The 19629-nt window shown below is 43.0% G+C and overlaps 1 protein-coding gene and 1 pseudogene across 9 annotated transcripts in view; one reads left to right on the forward strand and one right to left on the reverse strand.

Moving 5' to 3' along the window:
* The window catches only part of ABHD2 (abhydrolase domain containing 2, acylglycerol lipase), a 122678-nt gene that overhangs the window by 38590 nt on the left and 64459 nt on the right, over positions 1–19629 (forward strand).
* Positions 8780–13976, reverse strand: LOC100424433 (high mobility group protein B1-like; annotated as a pseudogene). Its single transcript, XR_013395964.1, has 2 exons — positions 9696–13976; positions 8780–9385 (listed from the first exon to the last, which is right to left on the reverse strand). The product of XR_013395964.1 is annotated as a high mobility group protein B1-like (transcript).

The following is a 19629-nucleotide window of genomic DNA, read 5'->3' on the forward strand; positions in this document are numbered from 1 at the left end:
ATATACTTTATTGGTAAAATAAAATTAAGACAGTAAACTGACTTGGAAAATATATTCTGGAGGGTAAATAAAAATTTTTCCTAAACTGTCAGTGCCATTGTCATGCAGTGATATGGAGAGTTAAGAGCTGATGGCTGTTTACACTTTTCTTTGTCTGAAGCAACAGTGAATGAAGTGACTGGCTTTAGAAGCCCAGTCTTCTTCAGCAACGTCAAGAATACTTCTCTGCAAATGGAGTCTGTTTGGGAGCCTGAGCTTTAAGGTCAGAATTTATTAGATGGTGTAATGTTTACTTAAGGAAAGCATCTTCCCGAGTTTATAAGGAAATCTACCACTCCATGAAATTCTAGAAAGCTATAACTAATACAGAAGGCTGTAGTCCTTGAAGACTTGGTTTTATGCATGATTGGATGAGATGCCGTTGCTGTTGCTACCCCACGACTGTCAGTAGTCAGACTGAGAAGTGCCCTCTACCAAGTACCAAGGGCCGGGTACTCCTCAGAGGCCCTCCGTCTGCCTGAGGTAGCTGCCTGCAGTGTAGTATCATGGTGAGCCATGGAAATGAGTCAGCCATTGTGGCAGCTTGTGAACCACCCTAACTCTACCTGCTGTCAGTTTCTAATCATAGAGTGAGGGCTCAGGGTCAGCGTGGGTGCATGGCATCAAGCCACATGGCTTAACTTCTGAGATAGCCATTGTAAGAGTCTGCAATCCAAAACATTTGGGAACCCCGCCTGGAGGTCAGTGGTTGATCCAGAACCATCTGTGGCCTCCCAGGAAGGGAGAGATTTGTGAGAAACAGCAGGTTGTGTTTTTCCACTCTTCCACTGAGTACTAATGCCATTGCCATGACCAACCTGACTGTCCTGTGATATGTAGCACCAAATCCTCCCACTGGGAAGACCCTGAACTGGTGTTTTCAGCCAGAACACAAAAGCTTGAACAGTAATTTCTTACTGATGTAAAGTGAGAAACTCCATAAATGCTTTTTAAAATGTTGAAACCTGCCAAGCCACAGCAATATGGACTTTTCCTTCCTTGGGATTTGAATAAAGGAAGATTCTTCTCAGTGAATATATATATATATATATATAAAAATATATATATATATATATATAAAAATATATATTATATATATATATAAAAAATATATATATATAATTAGTCAAGTAGTAATATTTAGTAACCTGCTCTTCCAGTCTGTTCACTGTCTGTACACCATACTCAGCCCCTCCTATATCACACACAATACTTTTTCTCACATTTCCACCTTCTCTGTCTATCAGAATCCTCAGGCCTTCTCAAATCGTAGCTCTTCTAGCATCTCCTGACTTTTACCTGTCTCTTTCTCATTGGCTCTTACCTAAGGACAGGGATGGAAACAATAAGTTTCCACATATGTATCTCTCGTCACACCTCAACTGTATTCTGAGAGGCTTAAGGACAGAGACTGTCTTAAAAATTTTCTGTCTTCCCTGTGGTTGCTGCTTCTCATAGAGTCAGTATACACTAACTTTAGTAGAGTCTTTTGGTAGGAACGTGATTGACAGAGTGAGTAATTCAGGTAAGTGATAAAGGAATTTAGAGAAAGAGGGGATATTCCTGTGGTGGCTTGACTGATGAGGTCTTCCATAACCTGAAAGATTAGTTGGGTTTGGATAGATGGGACAACAGGAGAGAAGGCACGGATGTTGGTGTGAGCATGACAGTAAAATCAATTGTTTAAACAAGCACTCATGGCAAAAAACTGGCTTTGCTGCCCAGGCCAACACTTTTCACCCATCCACCTTTGTCCTTTTGTCCTGTGGACCTTCCAACCAGTCAGCAGGATAAGAAGGTGGTAGAGGCCTTGCTGCCATTGACACATATCCACGTTGTCACTGCTTTGCCCTGACCACAGCCACTCTATTCTTGGATTTTCATTTGGCTAGACTTTATCTCTTTTGTAATTCCCAAAAATGATCTTGGTGCTGCTTGCATCATGTTTGGCCCTGTCACCCAGTCTGCCCTTTGCTCACTGTGCCCTTTGATTTTGTTTGCTAATGGACTTTGGGCCCCATCACTGATCTGTTCTCTACAGTTTCTTCCTGGCCAGCTCCTCGCCAGGTCCCTATGCCACGATCTGGTGAGCTGAGAGCTGTTTGGTTGTAGCAGAGATCCCTGGAGTCTCTGGGTGGGGAGGAAGAGGAGATCAGATCATGAGAAGTCTCAAATTCCCAGAGAGGAAGAGTTTGGGCTTGATCCTGTGAGCACTGGTGGTAGGTGGTAGGAAAGGGAAGGATGGGACAAATTCCAGAGGTCTTCTAAGGTGGAATCAGTGGTATTGGTGGATAATGGAATGGCCTTGGGCATCAGAGGAAAGGACTGAATCACAGATTATACTGAGGTTACTGAGCGGTTGAGAGAATAGTCATTGACAGATATAGGGAAGTCAAATGGGGAAGCTGCTTTCTCAGGGAAAGTTGTTTAGTCTGGGGCTTGTCCACAGGATGTGCACAGGGGTATGTGCAACTGTGGCATTAGAACTTAGGTGAGAGCTCAAGACCAGATGTGTAGATTCCAGATCAGCTACAGGTAGGGGAAGTTGTGGGAGTGGGCAGAGAGAGACACTAAGGACTGATGGCTGAGGCAGGCCATGGCTAGGGTGGGAGGAAGAGCCAGAGACAGGCAGTAAGAAAGGTAGGGGGAGAACCAGGAGCCTCCAGTGTCCTGGCAGCCAGAGAAGGAAAACATAGAAGAGGGTGTCAGAAACTCAGGAAGGATGAGGGCTGACCAAAGGCCATCTACCTTGGCCAGAAAGGATCAGAGATTTTTGAGAATGTGTTTTCAGGAGTGAGGTGAATAAACAGGTCAGCGCAATAGCAACCAAAGAAGCTAGTCAGGAAACAAACGCCAGATAAGGAAGGAGAAAAAATAGAAACTGGAGGAGAAAGCCAAATTGATTGAAGCTTTTTCCTCTAAGATTGAGAGGGTAAATCCAGGGGCCCAAGTGAGAGGGTGACGTTAGCAACCTGTTGCCCCCGGGGAATCCAGAGCCCAGGTCAGCAGTGAGACCCACCTGGGCTCAGATGCCAGCCCTGCCCCCTGCTGACCAGTGGCTTCACCTTGCCGAGCTTCTATTTCCTCGTTTGTAAGATGGGTATAATAGCACTTATTTCATAGGTTCAGTATGCTGATTTAAAAAAAAAAAAACAGCATGTGAGATGATTTATAGGATACTTGGCATGTATAAGAGTTCAGTAAATATAGCTGCTATTATTGTAGCTATTTTTATTTTAATATTATCAGCTAGATCAGTTGTATAAATAGCAAAAGACATAATGTACACAAAGTTCACACAAGCACACCTGAATGTCAGTAGGACATCAGTGGATAAGTGGGTAAAAGGTGTGCCTAGATAAATTCCACATAAGGAAATACATGTGATAAACACCACATAACGTTAAGACTTGGTAACAATAAAGTCTTAAAATATGAAATATTATTTGATACTCAGAGGAAAATATGACAATATTGTTAAAATTATAGTAAGTTGGACGTTGTATTAGTCAAAGTAAACTAGTTTATACTCTGGTAACCAATTACCTCTAAACCTGCACATCTTAAAACCACAAATGTTTATTCCTCACTCATGCTACGTGTTTATTTCAGTGGGCAGGAGGGCTCTGCTGATTGTCGTCCCACTAGGACCCCAGCTGATGGAGGTGACATCTCAACACCTGCTTCTGTGGTCATCACCGAGCCAGGAAGAGCAATGTCACACCTCACACACTGGCTCTTAAAGGCTGCTCCTGGAAATGGCACTTGGTTGTTTCCTTTTCCATTTCATTGGTTTGGGTGTCCGAGGGAGAAAACACAGTCATGAGTGCTTAGTTTCTGTTTCTGGTTGGGCCGGTAAAGCCCCTTCTTCATCACTCTTTTTCACTTATCACTAGAGACAGAAACTACAAACCATGACTTCACGCTGCTAAAAACCTGAAACAAAAGAAACAGAACAATAACAACAAAATAAGGCAGGTTGGACAAGCTTGAGAGCTTGCCCAGCCCATAGCCCACAGACTGCATGTGGCCTGGGACAGCTTTGATTGCAGCCCAACACAAATTCATAAACTTTCTTAAAATATTATGAGATTTTTTGTGTGATTTTCTTTTAGCCCATCAGTTGTCATTAGTGTTAGTGGATTTTATGTATGGCCCAAGACAATTCTTCGTCCAGTGTGGCCCAGGGAAGCCAAAAGATTGGACACCCCTGGTTTAAAGCAAGGCTCATGCCCATGCCTAACTTGAGAAGCAGCACACACTCACCTGTGTCCAGAGAAGAGGAGAATAATCATGGCCACAGGCAGCAGCCTGTGTCACGTGGACCTCTTTCCTTCTGTCCTTCACTCCATCTCTTCTTGCCATTCAGTGCCTCTGCCTTACTGCAGGATGTCATCAGCTTTCACTTGGAAGAATGCAATAGCTTTTCCTCCATTCTCTACCCTTTCTAATTGATCTTACAGGCCACCAACTTACCTTCCTAAAGCACAAATTGATCATGCCATGCCCCTGCTTTAAACCAAGTGACTCCTCACTGTCTGTAGGGCGAGGTCCAGCATCAGCCCTCACTCCTTCTTCCCCACATTCCTTGCGTTCTAGACACATCAGATCTCTCCACATTTTCTCATACTGTATGTTCTCTCTTGCCTATGTCTTACACTTGCAATGCCTTCTAGCTGGAATCCCTTCATACCTCTCACAGCCTCTTTATTTGAGAGAACATAATCACCTGCTCTCTGATGAATGCTTCCTTGACATTTGTGGTTCTCTTCTCTGTTGTCTGATAGCATCTGGTGTGGCCTTGGGATCTAGGACCTAGCAGAGAGGTGAAGGGGCAGGACGGGAAGCCCTTCCAGAGGGGAACAGGCACAGAGACTCCTCAGCCGTGAGTCCAGGAGAAAGCAAAACTGGTTCCTGACTATTGAGACACTCACAGGTCCCCTAGAGTTTGGAGACAAATTGGTGATTGGCACATAGAAAACTAAGCTGATGAGGAAATGACAAAAGTGATAACTTGAGGGAAAATAATTTTCACAAAAAAGAATACAACATATGACTTCTTTGTGGCTAATATTTCCATAATTATAATTTTATTATGGAATGCTTAACACCGAAAATTAATTTAACCATAAGTGTTGCTGTAACAGTGTTGAAAAGAATGGGGGAGGAGAAAATGTATGTCTTAGGGGAGATGTAAGAGAGCTAGCAACTTCCAGAGTAGGAGGTTGAATAGGTGCTATTGAAAATTGAAATTGAAGAACCGGCATAAGCAGGATAATCATGGCATTAAGAAATAGAGACAAGTGTGGGGTGGTAGGGACGATTAAAGGAGTTAAGAATAGTCATCTCTCAGGGGCAGGAGTCAGGAGACAGATGAGGCGTCCTGTTTGGACTTTTTAAACAGAAGTTGAAAACACATGAAAAAAAAGTCAAAAAAGGTAAAAACAAAATACGTAAAGATATTTTGCTGACATTGCTTATTATAGTAAAAATTGCGAATAGCAGTATCCAACAATGGAGGCAGCAGCAATATAATGCAGGGGAAAGAAAGAGAGCTGTCAGGTTAGACACACACAAAGTTCAAAGGCAGGGTCTGCCCTGCAGTAGACTGTAGACTGTTGGACACTCAGTTTCTGTCTGTAAAGGGGGTCCTAATAATAAGAATCACTGTAAGGGACAAATTGAATTATGTAACATGCCCATAGAAGGGGCTAAATAAATGTTTGCTCCCTCCCTTAACTACAGCTAATAAACAGGATAGAATTTTATGCAGACATTCAGAACTTAGCATACTAATTATCTATAAAAATAGAGAATAAATGAAAAAAGCAGAAGACAATTATATATCTCTGTCTGAGCACCATTGTTGTAACTATGTAAATACTGTGCTTTCAGATAGATACAGACAAAAAGGAAACAAAAATGAGAATATTTTTGTAAGGCTTGTGAGGATATGGGTGATTTTTATGCTTCTCATTTCTTAAAGCTATTTTGAATTGATACAAAATTAAGAGGACTCTGAATATTCATTTCACCCTTCATAGTTTTGAAAGCCGTTATCTTGTTCGGTCCTAATAATAAGTATAAGCAGTGACACCAGCACTGTCCTTTGCGTTTGTCCTTTATACATAAAGAGAGATGGACTTTGCTTTAGTAGGACTTTCTAGAACATGCTTATCTGCATGGTTTTTGTGGTGCTCTCTCACTTTGTGGACAAGATGAGGGTCTGGTGCCTAAGCTGGCTTTTCTCAAGGATGGAGTTGTTGACCATCTGAGAAAATGTTTTCCTGTGCCCACATGCCATAGGGGAGGGCTGCCATTTCAACAGGGCTAACCCACAGCCGTCAACAATAGCTTCTATCAGCTTTTTGTAACTGTGTTCCTCTGATGGAAAGCTCCAGGGCAGCTGCATCATTTCCTTCCTCTTTTGTGCTCAAGGCTCACCCTGCTCAAGAAGCCCTGGCTGCATTTCCCAGAAGTTCTTTCATCAGCCAATAGAACCTATGACCTTGTACCATCCTTCATGTTGCCCTTCCTGTCGGTAGGCTCTTGTTTATCCTTCCATCTTTTCTTTGTGAAATATCACTCAGAGATTTGTCCATAGGAGTAATGAAAGAGCTTCCTCCATTTATGTCTTGACTGCTTAGTATTCCATAAACAAATGTAGTTTGTTTAACCAGTCTCCTAGATAGTTTCCTTTATTTGTAAACTTTTGCTTTCACAATGTTGCATTGAATGCTTCTGTATTTTCTTTTTTTTTTTTTTTTTTTTTTTTTTTTGAGACGGAGTCTCGCTCTGTCGCCCAGGCTGGAGTGCAGTGGCCGGATCTCAGCTCACTGCAAGCTCTGCCTCCCGGGTTTACGCCATTCTCCTGCCTCAGCCTCCCGAGTAGCTGGGACTACAGGCGCCTGCCACCTCGCCCGGCTAATTTTTTGTATTTTTTAGTAGAGACGGGGTTTCACTGTGTTAGCCAGGATGGTCTCGATCTCCCGACCTCATGATCCGCCCGTTTCGGCCTCCCAAAGTGCTGGGATTACAGGCTTGAGCCACCGCGCCCGGCCTTTGAATGCTTCTATATTTTCATCACGATGTGTGTGATGCGCACCTGTCAGTGTAGGATAAACTCCTAGAAGTGGAACTGCTGGGTCAAAGGGGATGTGCATGGAAAATTTTGTTAGCTGTTGCCCTCAAGCCTCTCTACACCAGCACTGTGAGCACATTTCCCCAAAACCTTGACAACATAAGGAGTTCTTCTACTTTTTGATATTTGCCAATCTGGTAGGTGAAAAGTGTTTTCTCACTGTGGTTTTAATTAGTCTTTCTTTGATTAAAGAGACTGTGTATCTTTTTATATTTTAGAACTTTTTATTTCCTTTTCTGTTCACTGCCTGTTAGTAGCTTCTGACCATTTTTCTGATGGTCATTGGTCTTTTTCCTAATCATTTGAGAGAGCTCTTTATGTACTAGGGAAATTGGCCCTTTGTGATATGAATTGCAAATATTTGTTCTCAGTTTGTCATTTGTCTTTTGACTTTGCCCATAGTGGTATTTGCCATGCATAATTTTTTAAATGTTTGCATAATTAAATTTTTCTATTGTTTCTTTTGTGGCTTCTGGGATTTCTGGTTTCCTTAGAAAGGTCTTCTTCACTGCAAGATCATTTTTGAAAACCTAGAATTTCTTCTAGCATATGAGTGATTTCATTTTTATTTTGAAATGTTTGATCCCTCCAGAATTTATCCTAGTGGGAAGTATGGCTCCAACATAATTTTTTTCAAGATGGCTATGCTTTGTCCAACACTATTTATTAAACAATCCATCTTTACTGTATTATTCCAATGCCACCTTTTTCACCAACTACATTTCCTGGATGTATTTAGGTATATTTCCAGTCTTTTGTGTTCCGTTGATGATCATGAACACGTACCATCAGCAGATTGCAGCTTTGTGCTATGTTTTGCTGTGGGCAGTGGGGCGGTGCTCATACCCCAGGATTGCTTGTTTTCATACTTTTCTTGGCTATTATAGCTGGTTCATTTTTCCAAATGAACTCTGGAATGCTTAATTCCAAATATAAAAATCTTACTATTTTTATTGTGTATCTGTTAAGTTTATAGGTGATTTAGGGAAAATTGACATGTTTGTGATGCCAAGTTTTCCAATGCGAGTTCGTTTATTCAAGTCTTTTGAGTCTGAAAGAGCATTATGAAGTTTTCTTATCTCCTTTTCTTGATTGTGAACTCCCTGGGAGCAAGAATGGAGTCAAGTTTTGAGTATGGCCAATTAGTAATGATCTATATAATTACCGACAAAAGAAACATAATTTTCATTAAATATTTTTAGAACCTATTTTTTTCCTAACGTCATTGCTTGCCATTTTGTGAGTTGTTTTCTGCACATCAGAGAAAGGCAAGATGTAATTCAAATGCTGATGTCAAATGTCAGCATTTTAATCCTTAAAGTCATCTCTTGATTGGTGTGTTCTTTATATATTTTTAATAAAAAATTGTATTTACTTAGAAGCTTCAGAATGTCAACAAAATAGCTGCAACTTTTTTTTTTTTTTTGCAATTACAGAGCGGTATTCACTTTACAGAACAACAATCATTTCATATAAGCTGCATCAGAGACAACTGAAGATGAAAAAACTGTCATCCCCATATATAACTAATTTGTGCTATGCACTAACGAGAACCTGCTTTTAATTTCCATGCCAGTTTACAACCCCCATACTGTACTAGGCAAGGTTAGTGGCTATTGAAAATACCACCAGGACAGGGATATCTAAAGACATATTTGGTAGTGTGTTAACTACACACAAAAAAAGACACTGTACAGTTTAAAAACAAATCTTACACAGCCTTACATTTCAATTTTTTTCTTTAAAAGGAATGAGTTAAATGCTTTATAGACAAGAAAAAAAACTATGCTAGAACCAACGTATTCATCATCATCTTCATCTTCCTCCTCCTCGTTCTCATCCTCTTCATCTTCCTCATCTTCCTTCTCTTCCTTCTTTTTCTTGCTTTTTTCAGCCTTGACAACTCCCTTTTTTGCTACAGCAGGCTTTCCTTTAGCTCAATATGCAGCAATATCCTTTTCTTATTTTTCCTTCAGCTTCACAGTCTTCTTTTCATAAGGCTGCTTGTCATATGAAAGACATATTATCATATTGTCATAAGGCAGCAGTGTTATTCCACATCTCTCCCAGTTTCTTTGCAACATCATTAGTGGACAGGCCAGGATGTTCTCCTTTGATATTTGGGCGATACTCAGAACAGAACAGAACAGAACAGAACAGGAAGAAGGCCAAAGGAGGCCTCTTGGGTGCATTGGGATCCTTGAACTTTTTTTTTTTTTCTTTTGAGATGGAGTTTCACTCTTGTTGCCCCGGCTGGAGTGCAATGGCGCAATCTCGGCTCACTGCAACCTCTGCCTCCCAGGTTCAAGCGATTCTCTTGCCTCGGCCTCCCAAGTAGCTGGTATTACAGGCACTCGCCACCATGCCTGGCTAATTTTTTTTGTATTTTTAGTAGAGACGAGGTTTCACTGTCTTGGCCAGGCTGGTCTCGAACTCCTGACCTTAGGTGATCCACCTGCCTCGGCCTCCCAATGTGCTGAGATTACAGGCATGAGCCACCGCACCCGGCCTGAACATCTTTTTTTGTCTCCCATTTAGGAGAGATACAGGTTTTCATTTCTCTTTCATAATGGGCCTTGTCCGCCTTTGCCATATCTTCAGATTTTCCTTTCTCTTTAGCAGACATGGTCTTCTACCTCTCTGAGCACTTTTTAGCAAACTGAGGAGTTGACTGAAGCATCTGGGTGTTTGTTCTTATGTTCCTCCCTACAAGTTTGCACAAAAAATGCGTATGATGGCATTTTCTGTCTTGGCTTCTTAGGGTCTCCTTTGCCCATGTTTAGTTATTTTCCCTCAGCAAGGCACAGAGTTGCCCAGTGCCCATCCGGATCTCACTTGCCCCGGTGCTATCTCTGTGGAGCTCAGTGTACTGCAGTGGCTGTGATATCGGGAGCCAGGTGCAGCCTCCTCACTCTCTCTGCTCTATACCATTGCTGTCCAGCCAGTGCAGCTCCTATTCGATAAGTGTGTTCTTAAAAGAGCATTCTGTGTAGATAATCCAGGGGCTTCACATTTAGATATTTGAGTTTTTCTTCACTAGGAATAGTGGCAAATATAATGTGATTTTCCAGCTCTAATCTTCCCTCCTCCATAACCCTGGCACAGATTTTGAGGTAGCCTTGGCCTGGGAAGTAGCCAAAAGGCAATACTGGGTTGGACAAAGAACAGTCCATTGGCATCTATGTGCATGTCCTCCAGACAGGAGAGAGGTGACCAAGCAGATGGGGACAAGACACGGGTGTTCTGTGTTCTGAGCGTCAGCGTGCGTCCTGTTTGGTTAGCACAAAGTGAGTCTGGGAACTTTGCACTTAGCACCTTGGCAGCCCGGGTCTGGGAACTGTGGTGCCTTCTCCTAAAGTTAGGTCACTAATCTTCGACTGGCTGTTTGCAGGACCAGTTCTCTAATGGATGGCATTTGTCAAGTGGAACCCTGGAGCTTCTTAATAAACTGCCTCCCCACTTAATGCATGATGTCAAAACCAGGTTGAAATGCAACGTAAGGAGAGAGGACTGTGCTGTGTAGGGAGGGGTGTGACCAGTTCCACCTGCTGTTTGTGGAAAAGGAAGATAGTGGGATCCGATGCATTTAACATATGGATACAGTTCTGAGGAGTTTTAACTGGTTTTCTTTGAACATTAGAAAAGCACATTTATTTTCCCTTAGAGTAAAAAAGTACTGTTTCTTTTTAAGTGGTTTTATTGTAACTCATGGGGCTGTTCTCCCAACATTCATGTTTTATAGTTTGCACGATATGCACAAAGGTCATAGATGTGCCAGCCTGGCCCAGTGGCCTCCGTCCTGTATTTAGAAACCAGTTACAGGAACAGAAGAGGATTGCTCTTTTGTTTCCTCAGGCCACTTTTGGTCATTTCAGGCAGAAACAGTCTCTGCATTGGAATTTTCCTGTACAGATCCTGCAATTCAGGAACAGAGCATTTAGCAACAACAGTGAAAATGTAATGTGTGACAGCTGTGGAGAAGAATTTGCCTCCAGTGAGGGGAAAATGCTATGTTCAAAGCGGATTTCTGATGAGCCTATTAATGGGTGTTTGGGAAGCTGAATATGTCGCTGCCATTTTGAGATAAAAGGCCCAAGGTGTTTGTTCCTGAAGCTATTGAGGAAGCCCTTTCCCAGCCTCAGCCTCGCCTCCCCAGCAGGACTGGTGAGATGTGCACGCAGGGTCTACTCCACATCTGGCCCTCCTGAAAAGAAGGGCTTCCAGTGGGGGCCGTATCCTAGTGGAGAAGGGTGAAGCCCAGTGGGGAGGGCTCACAAAAGACCTGCTGTTGACCTGCTGGCTTCAGGTCCCCGGGGCTAGGGGTAGATAGGCCAGAAAAGAAACCAGAGGTATCTGTGGTAGGAGCAGCAGGGGCCCTGGCTTCCAGGCCTGTGGAGCAGGGAGGCTCTGGCAGTTCAGGATCTGGGATAAGAACTGACAAAATGTTCTCCTAAACTCTGGCCCTTCCTGGCTTCCTTACCTTCCCTGTGTGCACACACATGCACATGTGCACACACAGGAAGGCCCAGAGCTCAGTTTGCAGAGTTGTGAAGCTGCCACAAAGCTTCACTCCCAGTGTTTCCCCTACCACTGATGCTTGTCCTTGTGGGTTTATTCTCATGCATGAAAGTAGGGTAAAAATGTGTCCCCAAATCAGATACCTGTCACCTCTTTAGAGGCACTTCCATCCTGTCTTGCTGTCACTGTCATTGCTGTCCTGGATCTCATTATCTTTGGGGAGATATTCAGTATGATTTTATTAACATCTTGGCCTCATCTTAGAAATAATTAAATGTGAATATTCAAATTAATTAGCCCCCAGATGTATCTTCTGCAGAAAAAACTCCACTAACAAGAAGTCAGTTACAGTTGTAAAAAACATGCAAAATGAAAGAAATGGTTTTTTGTCAGACACGTGAAGACCACTGTAGAGAAGCTCCAACAAATTCAGTTATCTATTTGAAGAAACATTATTTAATATAGAACATTTTGACAGTTGATCAGACAGGAGAAAATTGGCACACAGCTGTTATTTTAGCTTCTGGTTGGGGGAGTTGATGAGTCTTGAGTGTGATAAAGTAAGGAACGCTTTGGACTGAATCAGAGACCTGTCCTCTAATCCTAGCTCTTTTTTTTTTTTTTTCTCATCTTTAAAATGGGGAAGATACCATTGCTCAGAATTGTGAAGATTAGGCTAGAAGGCCAGGCTGGGTGGCTTACTTCTATAATTCCAGCACTGTGGGAGGCTGAGGTGGGAGGATTGCTTGAGCCCAGGAGTTCAAGACCAGCTCTGGCAGCATAACAAGACCCTGTCCCTACAAACAGACAGAAAAAAAAAAAAAAAATTAACTGGGCATGGTGGCGTGTACCTGTGGTCCCAGCTACTCAGGAGGCTGAGATGGGAGGATTGCTTGAGCCTGGGAGATCAAGGCTGCAGTGAGTCGGAGTTGTACCACTGCACTCCAGCCTGGGTGACAGAGTAAGACCTTGTCTCTAAAAATAAGTAAGTAAATAAATAAACTAGAGACATGACTCACCCAGCTCCTGATGCAGAGATTTGGTGCTCAGAAATGTCCCTCCTCTCTGAGATCCTGGTACTCCCCAACATGCACTGAGTGAAATTGGTACTTCTCAGCCTCGTGATTGTCTCCCCATAGTATCATCCTATTCTATCCCTCTGACCCCATTGCCCACTGCTCCTGTCTGTGACAGTAGCTACCTGTGTATTCATCATGCATCCTACCTTCAGATTACAAATGCCACCAGGGCGATCACTGTGTCCGGCTCTAATCTCTGTATGCCTCACAGCACTCGTATTTGTTGAATTTTATTAAATCAATACATAAGAGCCAAAAGAAAATACAGGTAGAGGCAGGCTCGGACCTGATAACATCTTTGGTTTGGCCCCAGGTGCCAGCAGCACACTCCTAGTTGGGCATCCTCAGTCCATGTTGTCACTCTCAAAACAATCTGTTTGTCAGAGTAAAGGTCACCTTTTTTTTCCTCAGTGAACAATTATTTTTTTCTGAGATGAAAAATTTGCTTTTCTTCCCTTGAGTGTGCGTACTCAAGTAAGCAGAGTGGAGGGCCTATGGAGATGGGCATTCTCTCTGGAAACTGAGGAAACATCCCGAGCCTATGTCTCCTAACAGTCTTGGCACCTAACTAGAATCTGACCAGAGTCTCAGCACACAACCAGCAGAGAACATCACCAGCCATTTGAATGTGCAGTGGTCTGGAGCAGCCATGCAGCAGGTCTCTGCAGATGTGATGGAGAGAGTTTTCTTCTTGGAAGGGCTTCCCAAAATGATGTAAGTCCTCTGCCTTTTGCCTCAGTGGCTGAAGAGTCCCTTTGGACTTGGGTTTTGCAGAAAGAGAGGGGAGTCTGAGGGCAGAGTGTAAAGTTACACAGCCGGTGTGTAGAGCTGAGCAGCCTGTGTTAGGAACAGTCAGAGCCTCTGGACTTGTGAGGCTTCCACTCACGTGCTATGTTAGCGGTTCTTTTCCTCAAGCTCTACTGAAAGACTTGCGGTCCTGACATTTTATAGTCATGAGCCCTGGAGAAGATAGCCGTTCATTTTGCCGGATGACCTTTTAAATAAACCTCTAGAGGGAGGGATTGCACTGGGAGTTATACCTGATGTAAATGATGAGTTGATGGGTGCTGACGAGTTTGATAGGTGCAGCACGCCAACATGGCACAGGTATACATATGTAACAAACCTGCACGTTATCCACATGTACCCTAGAACTTAAAGTATTTAAAAAAAAAACAAAAGCAAAAACAAACAAACAAACAAAAACCTATAGAGAGAGTTCCAGGCAAATACCGGAGGTGGCTGTGGATGCCCAACAGAATCCAGCAAAAACAGCTCTCTGTGCTGGAAGTTCCTTCTTGTACCTGATGCCTTGGAATTTAGGCAGGGGATAAATTAAAGATGAATTTCTTCTTTTTTTTTTTTATGTTACAATATAGTTAGCTATTACCTTGATATGCTTTCTAATATATAATGGAGTTACATATGTACATTTAACTTATGCAAATCCAACTCTACAGATTAAGAGAGAGACACCCCTCCACACACACACACACACATACATCACCTTATTTGTGCTGAGCCTTCTGCCAGCCTCTCCATTCACAGGAGCACAGCCCCCCTGCCACCCTGTCCCTATGTGATCTGGGAGCTTCACGTCACCTCTGCTGGTACCAGGGCCTGTGTGTCTCTCCTGCGAGAGAGAGCACCTGACTGTATCTTCACATTTAAAGATGTGTTTTTGTTTTCCGTTTCCTTTGTTTCACAACATGGCCTTAACCTCACGCCACCAGTGCCATCTGTGCTTATCCGCAGCCCCAGCCATCTTCCCGGCACTGGAGGAGAACTGCTTGGACTCCCCTTGCCCAGAGACAGTGTGTTACTAAGGGATGCTCAGGGCATAATTTGATTATAGTTAATAGTTTAGTTTCACTTTTTTATTGTTGTTGGACAGAGTCTTACTGTGTCACCCATGCTGGAGTGCTGTGGCCCGATCATAACTTACTTTTGTCTCGACCTCCTGGGCTCAAGTGATTCTCTTACCTCAGCTTCCCAAGTAGCTGGGACCACAGGCATGCGCCACCACACCCAGCTAATTATTATTATTATTATTTTTTTTTGTATAGATGAGGTCTTCCTGTGTCACCCACGCTGGTCTTGAACTCCTGGCCTCAAGCAATCCTCCCACTTGGCCTCTCAAATTGCTGGGATTACAGGCATGAGCCACCACACCCAGCCTGATAGTTTCGCCTTTTAACTTGAGAACCAAGCTGCTGGTGAGATGTGACCCCACTGTAAAAACAGAATGGCCAGGCACTATGGCTCACTCCTGTTAATCCCAGCACTTTGGAAGGCTGAGGTGGGCGGATCTCTTGAGGTCAGGAGTTCTGGCCAACATGGTGAAACCCCATCTCTACTAAAAATACAAAAATTAGCCAGATGTGGTGGCGTGCTCCTGTAACCCCAGCTACCCAGGAGGCTGAGGCACGAGAATCGCTTGAACCCAGGAGATGGAGGCTGCAGTGAGCAGAGATCACATCACTGCACTCCAGTCTGGGCAACTCTGTCTCAAAAAAAAAAAAAAAAAAAAAAAAAAAAAGGTTAAAGCAGGAAGAGGGAGTTACTCCTGAGTGATTCCCCTTTGTTGTGACTACTGTTGTTTAGTACTTGCCTGAGCCCCAGAACTTGGTCTCTTTGCCGTTTCTCCTGTTTAGTGCCAGCTTCTGGCTTGGAAGCCCACGTTCACCACCTCCTCAATAAACAGATTTCTATCAAGAATATCTACCAGGGTTCTCCATGTTGCTGAAAAGTCCCTAGTTCAAGATAACCTTTAAAATGGCCAGCACCAGAATACATACATGCTAATTTGATATATTTTTAAAGGTAGAGGTTCGCTGTTGACTACTCCAGATATGTTTGGTCTCATTACATTGGTTCTAGAGAACTAATATTTTTAAAGGATGACTAATAGACTCATAGAAGTCTCTGGAATGAAAGCATCTATCTATTCTCCTCATGTCTGTTTTATCATCCAAATAAGCCCTGGACACAGTGGCCAAGGCCCCAGTTGAAGTCTCAACCCTGCTCTCAACTAGCAGTGTGAATGTGGTCAAACCGTGAACTCCCTGGCCTCAGGGTCCCTGTGGTAAAGTGGGGTTAACAATATCTGCCCATTTCGCAAAATTGTCATTGAAGGCAAATGAGATAATGTAAAAAAGGACTGGAAAACTATGAAGTGCTGTATAGATAAATAAAATAGCAGTTTTATTTATTATGTCGTGTTCAAAGAAAAAAGGTGAATAAATTCTCATTCCCTGAGATTAATACCTCAAACATCCTTGATTTCCTTTGTTAAAGAACTTGGGGGAACATCCTTAATGTTTTTTAAGTTGTGAAGGGAGAGGCCCCAGGTTTCGCTCCGGGTGACATAATTTCTTTGCTGTAGTAAGATTCCAGTGGCATTTGCCTTAGCATGTATCTCGTTCTTGCAGCTAAATTAGAGCATGGTAACTATTTCCTCCCATTCCTTTTTAATCTGTGAAATCATGAGCCTTATTCTTGCCTTGTTAAGGAGGAGAAGCCAGACTACTCAGAGGACCTCCACGGAGCTCCTCAGCAAGTGGCCTGCCCAGCCTTCCCCTCCACAGCCCCTGAGCCATCACCACATTTGGGATATTCTTCTCCACCCAATTCCTTACTTTTCAGCTCATATCATCGCATTTATTGGTTTCAAGTCTCTTGTCTGGGTTGGGCTGGGAAGGAGGAATATGCAGGAATGGAGTGCCAGTCGCATTCTAGCCACCTGCATTCCCATTGAATGCAGGAGGGGTTGAACCCAGTGACAATTTTGAATATAAATATTTTCGTCAGGGTTAGGCTAACATTAAAGAATTTTTCTTTGGGAAAATATTTTCTAAAAGTCTGCTGAGCCAATTCGATTCCATGATGAGTTTTTTTTTTTTAATACAATGCAGTTAAATTTTGTCTTCATCAGAGTTGTTTTCCATTTAAATTTACTACAAAGACTGGAGTCATTAGTCATTTTTTTGACCATGTCATATATTATGACCATAGCTTCTGCTATAGCAAGTTGTCTTGTGACCATTAGTTCCACCAAGTCCAATTCTCTAAGTTAAATTTTACAGGTTTAAATGTTTTTATGAAAACTAGATTCTTCTGTCAATGTTTGAACAATCCCAATACTCAGTTATACCACATGCAGTTTTAACTATTGCCAGTTTTATTATCAGTTGCTTCTTTGAACGAGCCATTGGGAGATAAACAGGAGACTGATAATATATATTTATCAACTAATTATTTATTTTTTAAAAAATTGTGGCCAGGTGCAATGGCTCACGCCTGTAATCCCAGCACTTTGGGAGGCCGAGGCGGGTGGATCACCTGAGGTCGGAAGTTCGAGACCAGCCTGACCAACATGGAGAAACCCCATCTCTACTAAAAATACAAAATTAGCTGGGCGTAGTGGTGCATGCCCGTAATCCCAGCTACTTGGGAGGCTTAGGCAGGAGAATCGCTTGAACCTAGGAGGCGGAGGTTGCAGTGAGACGAGATCGTGCCAAGCTGAGATCCCACTGAGCCAAGATCGCACTGTTGCACTCCAGCCTGGGCAATAAGAGTGAAACTCCATCTCAAAACAAACAAACAAAAAAATTGTGATTAATTTTAGACATAGAGATGAAAATAGAGATAGAGTAGAAGGAAATGGCCTCAAGTCAAAAGGGGATGTTCAAGATCGTTAGTCATAAAGGAAATGCACATCAAAACCACCAAGAGATGCCACTTCATACCCACTAGGATAGCTGTAGTAATTTCTTTTTAATGGACAATAGCAACTGTTGGTGAGGATGTGGAGAAATTGGGACTCTTGTATGTTCCTGGTTGGGAATATAAAATGGTACAGCTGCTGTGGGAAAAAGTTTGGAGATTCACCAAAAAGTTAAACATAGAATTGCCATATGACCCAGAAATTCCACTCCTGGGACACAACCCAGAAAATTGAAAACAGATGTTCAAACAAAAGCCTGTACATAAATGTTCACAGCAGTGCTATTCACAATAGCCAAAAAGTGGAAACCATCCAATGTCTTTTTTCTTTTGTGGTCTCACTCTGTCGCCCAGGCTTTAGTATAGTGGCATGATCTCAGCTCACTGCAACCTCCGCCTCCTGGGTTCAAGCAATTCTCCTGCCTCAGCCTCCCGAGTAGGTGGAATTACAGGTATGGGCCACCATGCCCGGCTAATTTTGTATTTTTAGTATTGGGATTTCACCATGTTGACCAGGCTGGTCTCAAACCCCTGACCTCAAGTGATCTGCCTGCCTTGGCTTCCCAAAGTGCTGGGGTTACAGGCATGAGCCACCGCACCCGGCCTACATTCAATGTCTATAACTGATGAAAGGATAAACAAAATGTGGTATATTCATACAATTAAATATTATTCAGCCATAAAAAGGAATGAATTACTGATAACATGTTGCAGCAAGGGTGACTCTCAAAACATTATGCTAAGTGAAAAATCCCAAGACAAAAAGGTCACATGTTGATGATTCTATTGATAAGAAATATATAGAATATGTCAACCTACAGAGAGAGAAAGCAGATTAGTGGTTGCCAGGGAATAGGGGACGGAGAAAATGGGAAGTGACTACTTCATGCCTTTTGCAGTGATGAAATATTCTGGAACTAGATAGAGGTGATGGGTGCCCAACATTATGAATGTATTAAATGCCACTGAATTGTAGACTTTAAAATGTTATATGTATTTTACCTCAAAAAAGTCGTGGGGGCAAAGTGATGAATTCAAAATGTGCTACTGTGCTTTAAGACCAGTAAAGATCATTGACAGGAGTCTTAGAAACTCTACTTTCCTAGATATCTCCTTAAAAAAACAAGTCCAGTAGGCCGGGCGCAGTGGCTCACGTCTGTAATCCCAGCACTTTGGGAGGCCAAGGCAGGCAGATCACTTGAGGTCAGGAGTTCGAGACCAGCCTGGCCAACATGGTGAAACCCCATCTCTACTAAAAATATGAAATTAGCTAGGCATGGTGGCAGGTGCCTGTAATCCCAGCTACTCCAGAGGCTGAGGCAGGAGAATCACTTGAACCCGGGAGGTGAAGTTTGCAGTGAGCCGAGATCGTGCCACTGCACTCCAGCCTGGGCTACAGAGTAAGACTCCTTCGCAAAAACAAAACAAAACAAACCACTCCAGCCCTTTTGTGTGCTCAGATTTGCTTTTAGAAAATGGATGCATGGGGGGAAGAAAACAACAATTAAGGAGATTACCTGTTTCTCCTGTTTCTTATGTACATTGTGTTGCAGGTAAAGCAGATGCTGAAATAAATACATTTGAGAAGTATGTGAAGTGCTAAGAGGTGGGGACAGGGACAGAAAGATGAGCCTTCAGAAGAACTAGATGGGAACATGATGGTTTAATGTGGGCCATGGGGTATCAGGGCAGTAAAGAAGCCTCTTCAATCAAAGACAAGCCCAGCTCAAAACCTTTCAGGGGACGTCTGTCCCCTTCTGGCTGCCTAGCATTCATTCTTCCTTTCTAAGGGCATACAAATTTCCCCTTGGGAAAGTTCTTCTCTCCCACTGCATGCAGGTAATAAATCAAAGTGTGTTGCCCACCCACTCTGAAATTGAAGGCATCCCTTCTAGTTGCTGTACTTCTGGGACGTTGACTTTCGAGTGGAGTTGGGGGAACACTGGTACTGATGTTGTAAAAAGCACATCCCTGGAGCAGCCCCCTGGTTTCTTTCCTGGATCCTGCCCTCATTTCAAGCCTGGTTCTCCAGCCTCTTTTCCATTTAGTAGGCACCCCAGTGTCCTTCTGTGTACTCCTTTCTTAAGTTAGTCAGAGTTGGGTTTTGTTGCTTTAAGCAATGCATCC

This window comes from Macaca mulatta, chromosome 7, assembly GCF_049350105.2.
Source record: "Macaca mulatta isolate MMU2019108-1 chromosome 7, T2T-MMU8v2.0, whole genome shotgun sequence".
In the NCBI taxonomy this organism is placed as follows: Eukaryota; Metazoa; Chordata; class Mammalia; order Primates; family Cercopithecidae; genus Macaca; species Macaca mulatta.